Raw genomic sequence first — 8,401 nt, 5'->3', positions numbered from 1 at the left:
TTTTGGAGCTTTTTGCAGAGCAAGTCATGTTAGAGCTTCAATGCACAAAATCGATATTTAGAGCTTCTAAGAACACTAATGCTGTGTTTATTGCAAATATAAGAGAATGCGAGGGAACACATGCTGAAAAGCTTCTTTCTCACTACGAGAAAGTTGGTTTATGCAGTTATAAGAGTAAAGCTTAAGTACATGAAAGATGTTTCTTTCTCATGAAATGTAATGTTATATGCAATGCAGAAGACAGATGTTCATGTTTGGAAGCTTTTTCCAGAGGAAGTCATTTTAAAGTTTCAATGCAGAAAATCACTAGTTTAAAGTTTCCAAGAACACTAATGCTGTGTTTAATGCAACTAAGCAAAGAAAATCTTCTTTCTCAGTAAGAGAAAGTTGGTTTATGCAGTTCTAAGAGTAAAGCTTAAATACATGAAAGATGTTTCTTTCTCATAAAATGTAATGTTATTTACATTTCATGTTCTTTCTCATGAAATGTAATGTTATTTGCAGTGCAGAAGACAGATTTTCATGTTTTGGACCTTTTTGCAGAACAAGTCATGTTAGAGCTTCAATGCAGAAAATCACTAGTTTAAAGCTTCTAAGAACACTAATGCTGTGTTTATTGCAAATATAAGAGAATGCGGGGGAACACATGCTGAAAAGCTTCTTTCTCACTACGAGAAAGTTGGTTTATGCAGTTCTAAGAGTAAAGCTTAAATACATGAAAGATGTTTCTTTCTCATAAAATGTAATGTTATTTACATTTCATGTTCTTTCTCATGAAATGTAATGTTATTTGCAATAGAGAAGACAGATTTTCATGCTTTGGAGCTTTTTGCAGAGGAAGTCATTTTAAAGTTTCAATGCAGAAAATCACTAGTTTAAACTTTCCAAGAACACTAATGCTGTGTTTAATGCAACTAAGCAAAGAAAATCTTCTTTCTCAGTAAGAGAAAGTTGGTTTATGCAGTTCTAAGAGTAAAGCTTAAATACATGAAAGATGTTTCTTTCTCATAAAATGTAATGTTATTTACATTTCATGTTCTTTCTCATGAAATGTAATGTTATTTGCAGTGCAGAAGACAGATTTTCATGTTTTGGACCTTTTTGCAGAACAAGTCATGTTAGAGCTTCAATGCAGAAAATCACTAGTTTAAAGCTTCTAAGAACACTAATGCTGTGTTTATTGCAAATATAAGAGAATGCGGGGGAACACATGCTGAAAAGCTTCTTTCTCACTACGAGAAAGTTGGTTTATGCAGTTCTAAGAGTAAAGCTTAAATACATGAAAGATGTTTCTTTCTCATAAAATGTAATGTTATTTACATTTCATGTTCTTTCTCATGAAATGTAATGTTATTTGCAATAGAGAAGACAGATTTTCATGCTTTGGAGCTTTTTGCAGAGGAAGTCATTTTAAAGTTTCAATGCAGAAAATCACTAGTTTAAACTTTCCAAGAACACTAATGCTGTGTTTAATGCAACTAAGCAAAGAAAATATTCTTTCTCAGTAAGAGAAAGTTGGTTTATACAGTTCTAAGAGTAAAGCTTAAATACATGAAAGATGTTTCTTTCTCATGAAATGTAATGTTATTTGCAATGCAGAAGACAGATTTTCATGTTTTGGAGCTTTTTGCAGAACAAGTCATGTTAGAGCTTCAATGCACAAAATCGCTATTTAGAGCTTCTAAGAACACTAATGCTGTGTTTATTGCAAATATAAGAGAATTCGAGGGAACACATGCTGAAAAGCTTCTTTCTCACTACGAGAAAGTTGGTTTATGCAGTTTTAAGAGTAAAGCTTAAGTACATGAAAGATGTTTCTTTCTCATGAAATGTAATTTTATTTGCAATGCAGAAGACAGATGTTCATATTTGGAAGCTTTTTCCAGAGGAAGTCATTTTAAAGATTCAATGCAGAAAATCACTAGTTTAAAGTTTCCAAGAACCGTAATGCTGTGTTTAATGCAACTAAGCAAAGAAAAGCTTCTTTCTCAGTGAGAGAAAGTTGGTTTATGCAGTTGTAAGAGTAAACCTTAAATACATTAAAGCTGTTTCTTTCTCATGAAATGTAATGTTATTTGCAATGCAGAAGACAGATTTTCATGTTTTGGAGCTTTTTGCAGAACAAGTCATGTTAGAGTTTCAATGCAGAAAATCACTAGTTTAAAGCTTTAAGAACACTAATGCTGTGTTTGGTGCAACTAAGCAAATGAAGAGAATGCGAGGGCACAGATCCTGAAAAGCTTCTTGATCAGTGAGAGAAAGTTGGTTTATGCAATTGTAAGAGTAAACCTTAAATACATTAAAGCTGTTTCTTTCTCATGAAATGTAATGTTATTTGCAATGCAGAAGACAGATTTTCATGTTTTGGAGCTTTTTGCAGAACAAGTCATGTTAGAGCTTCAATGCAGAAAATCACTAGTTTAAAGCTTATAAGAACACTAATGCTGTGTTTAGTGCAACTAAGCAAATGAAGAGAATGCGAGGGCAGAGATGCTGAAAAGCTTCTTGATCAGTGAGAGAAAGTTGGTTTATGCAATTGTAAGAGTAAACCTTAAATACATTAAAGCTGTTTCTTTCTCATGAAATGTAATGTTATTTGCAATGCAGAAGACAGATTTTCATGTTTTGGAGCTTTTTGCAGAACAAGTCATGTTAGAGTTTCAATGCAGAAAATCACTAGTTTAAAGCTTCTAAGAACACTAATGCTGTGTTTAGTGCAACTAAGCAAATGAAGAGAATGCGAGGGCAGAGATGCTGAAAAGCTCCTTTCTAAGTGAGCGAATGTTGGTTTATGCAGTTTTAAGAGTAAAGCTTAAGTATATGATAGATGTTTCTTTCTCATGAAATATGTTATTTGCAGTGCAGAAGACAGATTTTCATGTTTTGGAGCTTTTTGCAGAGCAAGTCATGTTAGAGCTTCAATGCACAAAATCGATATTTAGTGCTTCTAAGAACACTAATGCTGTGTTTATTGCAAATATAAGAGAATGCGAGGGAACACATGCTGAAAAGCTTCTTTCTCACTACGAGAAAGTTGGTTTATGCAGTTTTAAGAGTAAAGCTTAAGTACATGAAAGATGTTTCTTTCTCATGAAATGTAATGTTATATGCAATGCAGAAGACAGATGTTCATGTTTGGAAGCTTTTTCCAGAGGAAGTCATTTTAAAGTTTCAATGCAGAAAATCACTAGTTTAAAGTTTCCAAGAACACTAATGCTGTGTTTAATGCAACTAAGCAAAGAAAATCTTCTTTCTCAGTAAGAGAAAGTTGGTTTATGCAGTTCTAAGAGTAAAGCTTAAATACATGAAAGATGTTTCTTTCTCATAAATTGTAATGTTATTTACATTTCATGTTCTTTCTCATGAAATGTAATGTTATTTGCAGTGCAGAAGACAGATTTTCATGTTTTGGAGCTTTTTGCAGAACAAGTCATGTTAGAGCTTCAATGCAGAAAATCACTAGTTTAAAGCTTCTAAGAACACTAATGCTGTGTTTATTGCAAATATAAGAGAATGCGGGGGAACACATGCTGAAAAGCTTCTTTCTCACTACGAGAAAGTTGGTTTATGCAGTTCTAAGAGTAAAGCTTAAATACATGAAAGATGTTTCTTTCTCATAAAATGTAATGTTATTTACATTTCATGTTCTTTCTCATGAAATGTAATGTTATTTGCAATAGAGAAGACAGATTTTCATGCTTTGGAGCTTTTTGCAGAGGAAGTCATTTTAAAGTTTCAATGCAGAAAATCACTAGTTTAAACTTTCCAAGAACACTAATGCTGTGTTTAATGCAACTAAGCAAAGAAAATATTCTTTCTCAGTAAGAGAAAGTTGGTTTATACAGTTCTAAGAGTAAAGCTTAAATACATGAAAGATGTTTCTTTCTCATGAAATGTAATGTTATTTGCAATGCAGAAGACAGATTTTCATGTTTTGGAGCTTTTTGCAGAACAAGTCATGTTAGAGCTTCAATGCACAAAATCGCTATTTAGAGCTTCTAAGAACACTAATGCTGTGTTTATTGCAAATATAAGAGAATTCGAGGGAACACATGCTGAAAAGCTTCTTTCTCACTACGAGAAAGTTGGTTTATGCAGTTTTAAGAGTAAAGCTTAAGTACATGAAAGATGTTTCTTTCTCATGAAATGTAATTTTATTTGCAATGCAGAAGACAGATGTTCATATTTGGAAGCTTTTTCCAGAGGAAGTCATTTTAAAGATTCAATGCAGAAAATCACTAGTTTAAAGTTTCCAAGAACCGTAATGCTGTGTTTAATGCAACTAAGCAAAGAAAAGCTTCTTTCTCAGTGAGAGAAAGTTGGTTTATGCAATTGTAAGAGTAAACCTTAAATACATTAAAGCTGTTTCTTTCTCATGAAATGTAATGTTATTTGCAATGCAGAAGACAGATTTTCATGTTTTGGAGCTTTTTACAGAACAAGTCATGTTAGAGTTTCAATGCAGAAAATCACTAGTTTAAAGCTTGAAGAACACTAATGCTGTGTTTGGTGCAACTAAGCAAATGAAGAGAATGCGAGGGCACAGATCCTGAAAAGCTTCTTGATCAGTGAGAGAAAGTTGGTTTATGCAATTGTAAGAGTAAACCTTAAATACATTAAAGCTGTTTCTTTCTCATGAAATGTAATGTTATTTGCAATGCAGAAGACAGATTTTCATGTTTTGGAGCTTTTTGCAGAACAAGTCATGTTAGAGCTTCAATGCAGAAAATCACTAGTTTAAAGCTTGAAGAACACTAATGCTGTGTTTGGTGCAACTAAGCAAATGAAGAGAATGCGAGGGCACAGATCCTGAAAAGCTTCTTGATCAGTGAGAGAAAGTTGGTTTATGCAATTGTAAGAGTAAACCTTAAATACATTAAAGCTGTTTCTTTCTCATGAAATGTAATGTTATTTGCATTGCAGAAGACAGATTTTCATGTTTTGGAGCTTTTTGCAGAACAAGTCATGTTAGAGTTTCAATGCAGAAAATCACTAGTTTAAAGCTTTAAGAACACTAATGCTGTGTTTGGTGCAACTAAGCAAATGAAGAGAATGCGAGGGCACAGATCCTGAAAAGCTTCTTGATCAGTGAGAGAAAGTTGGTTTATGCAATTGTAAGAGTAAACCTTAAATACATTAAAGCTGTTTCTGTCTCATGAAATGTAATGTTATTTGCAATGCAGAAGACAGATTTTCATGTTTTGGAGCTTTTTGCAGAACAAGTCATGTTAGAGTTTCAATGCAGAAAATCACTAGTTTAAAGCTTCTAAGAACACTAATGCTGTGTTTAGTGCAACTAAGCAAATGAAGAGAATGCGAGGGCAGAGATGCTGAAAAGCTCCTTTCTAAGTGAGCGAATGTTGGTTTATGCAGTTTTAAGAGTAAAGCTTAAGTATATGATAGATGTTTCTTTCTCATGAAATATGTTATTTGCAGTGCAGAAGACAGATTTTCATGTTTTGGAGCTTTTTGCAGAGCAAGTCATGTTAGAGCTTCAATGCACAAAATCGATATTTAGTGCTTCTAAGAACACTAATGCTGTGTTTATTGCAAATATAAGAGAATGCGAGGGAACACATGCTGAAAAGCTTCTTTCTCACTACGAGAAAGTTGGTTTATGCAGTTTTAAGAGTAAAGCTTAAGTACATGAAAGATGTTTCTTTCTCATGAAATGTAATGTTATTTGCAATGCAGAAGACAGATTTTCATGTTTTGGAGCTTTTTGCAGAACAAGTCATGTTAGAGCTTCAATGCACAAAATCGCTATTTAGAGCTTCTAAGAACACTAATGCTGTGTTTATTGCAAATATAAGAGAATGCGAGGGAACACATGCTGAAAAGCTTCTTTCTCACTACGAGAAAGTTGGTTTATGCAGTTTTAAGAGTAAAGCTTAAGTACATGAAAGATGTTTCTTTCTCATGAAATGTAATTTTATTTGCAATGCAGAAGACAGATGTTCATATTTGGAAGCTTTTTCCAGAGGAAGTCATTTTAAAGATTCAATGCAGAAAATCACTAGTTTAAAGTTTCCAAGAACCGTAATGCTGTGTTTAATGCAACTAAGCAAAGAAAAGCTTCTTTCTCAGTGAGAGAAAGTTGGTTTATGCAATTGTAAGAGTAAACCTTAAATACATTAAAGCTGTTTCTTTCTCATGAAATGTAATGTTATTTGCAATGCAGAAGACAGATTTTCATGTTTTGGAGCTTTTTGCAGAACAAGTCATGTTAGAGTTTCAATGCAGAAAATCACTAGTTTAAAGCTTTAAGAACACTAATGCTGTGTTTGGTGCAACTAAGCAAATGAAGAGAATGCGAGGGCACAGATCCTGAAAAGCTTCTTGATCAGTGAGAGAAAGTTGGTTTATGCAATTGTAAGAGTAAACCTTAAATACATTAAAGCTGTTTCTGTCTCATGAAATGTAATGTTATTTGCAATGCAGAAGACAGATTTTCATGTTTTGGAGCTTTTTGCAGAACAAGTCATGTTAGAGTTTCAATGCAGAAAATCACTAGTTTAAAGCTTATAAGAACACTAATGCTGTGTTTAGTGCAACTAAGCAAATGAAGAGAATGCGAGGGCAGAGATGCTGAAAAGCTTCTTGATCAGTGAGAGAAAGTTGGTTTATGCAATTGTAAGAGTAAACCTTAAATACATTAAAGCTGTTTCTTTCTCATGAAATGTAATGTTATTTGCAATGCAGAAGACAGATTTTCATGTTTTGGAGCTTTTTGCAGAACAAGTCATGTTAGAGTTTCAATGCAGAAAATCACTAGTTTAAAGCTTCTAAGAACACTAATGCTGTGTTTAGTGCAACTAAGCAAATGAAGAGAATGCGAGGGCAGAGATGCTGAAAAGCTCCTTTCTAAGTGAGCGAATGTTGGTTTATGCAGTTTTAAGAGTAAAGCTTAAGTATATGATAGATGTTTCTTTCTCATGAAATATGTTATTTGCAGTGCAGAAGACAGATTTTCATGTTTTGGAGCTTTTTGCAGAGCAAGTCATGTTAGAGCTTCAATGCACAAAATCGATATTTAGTGCTTCTAAGAACACTAATGCTGTGTTTATTGCAAATATAAGAGAATGCGAGGGAACACATGCTGAAAAGCTTCTTTCTCACTACGAGAAAGTTGGTTTATGCAGTTTTAAGAGTAAAGCTTAAGTACATGAAAGATGTTTCTTTCTCATGAAATGTAATTTTATTTGCAATGCAGAAGACAGATGTTCATCTTTGGAAGCTTTTTCCAGAGGAAGTCATTTTAAAGATTCAATGCAGAAAATCACTAGTTTAAAGTTTCCAAGAACCGTAATGCTGTGTTTAATGCAACTAAGCAAAGAAAAGCTTCTTTCTCAGTGAGAGAAAGTTGGTTTATGCAGTTGTAAGAGTAAACCTTAAATACATTAAAGCTGTTTCTTTCTCATGAAATGTAATGTTATTTGCAATGCAGAAGACAGATTTTCATGTTTTGGAGCTTTTTGCAGAACAAGTCATGTTAGAGTTTCAATGCAGAAAATCACTAGTTTAAAGCTTTAAGAACACTAATGCTGTGTTTGGTGCAACTAAGCAAATGAAGAGAATGCGAGGGCACAGATCCTGAAAAGCTTCTTGATCAGTGAGAGAAAGTTGGTTTATGCAATTGTAAGAGTAAACCTTAAATACATTAAAGCTGTTTCTTTCTCATGAAATGTAATGTTATTTGCAATGCAGAAGACAGATTTTCATGTTTTGGAGCTTTTTGCAGAACAAGTCATGTTAGAGTTTCAATGCAGAAAATCACTAGTTTAAAGCTTATAAGAACACTAATGCTGTGTTTAGTGCAACTAAGCAAATGAAGAGAATGCGAGGGCAGAGATGCTGAAAAGCTTCTTGATCAGTGAGAGAAAGTTGGTTTATGCAATTGTAAGAGTAAACCTTAAATACATTAAAGCTGTTTCTTTCTCATGAAATGTAATGTTATTTGCAATGCAGAAGACAGATTTTCATGTTTTGGAGCTTTTTGCAGAACAAGTCATGTTAGAGTTTCAATGCAGAAAATCACTAGTTTAAAGCTTCTAAGAACACTAATGCTGTGTTTAGTGCAACTAAGCAAATGAAGAGAATGCGAGGGCAGAGATGCTGAAAAGCTCCTTTCTAAGTGAGCGAATGTTGGTTTATGCAGTTTTAAGAGTAAAGCTTAAGTATATGATAGATGTTTCTTTCTCATGAAATATGTTATTTGCAGTGCAGAAGACAGATTTTCATGTTTTGGAGCTTTTTGCAGAGCAAGTCATGTTAGAGCTTCAATGCACAAAATCGATATTTAGTGCTTCTAAGAACACTAATGCTGTGTTTATTGCAAATATAAGAGAATGCGAGGGAACACATGCTGAAAAGCTTCTTTCTCACTACGAGAAAGTTGGTT

This window comes from Barbus barbus (genome assembly GCF_936440315.1).
Source record: "Barbus barbus genome assembly, chromosome: 36".
NCBI lineage: Eukaryota > Metazoa > Chordata > Actinopteri > Cypriniformes > Cyprinidae > Barbus > Barbus barbus.
Note: the sequence above shows the minus strand (reverse complement) of the source record.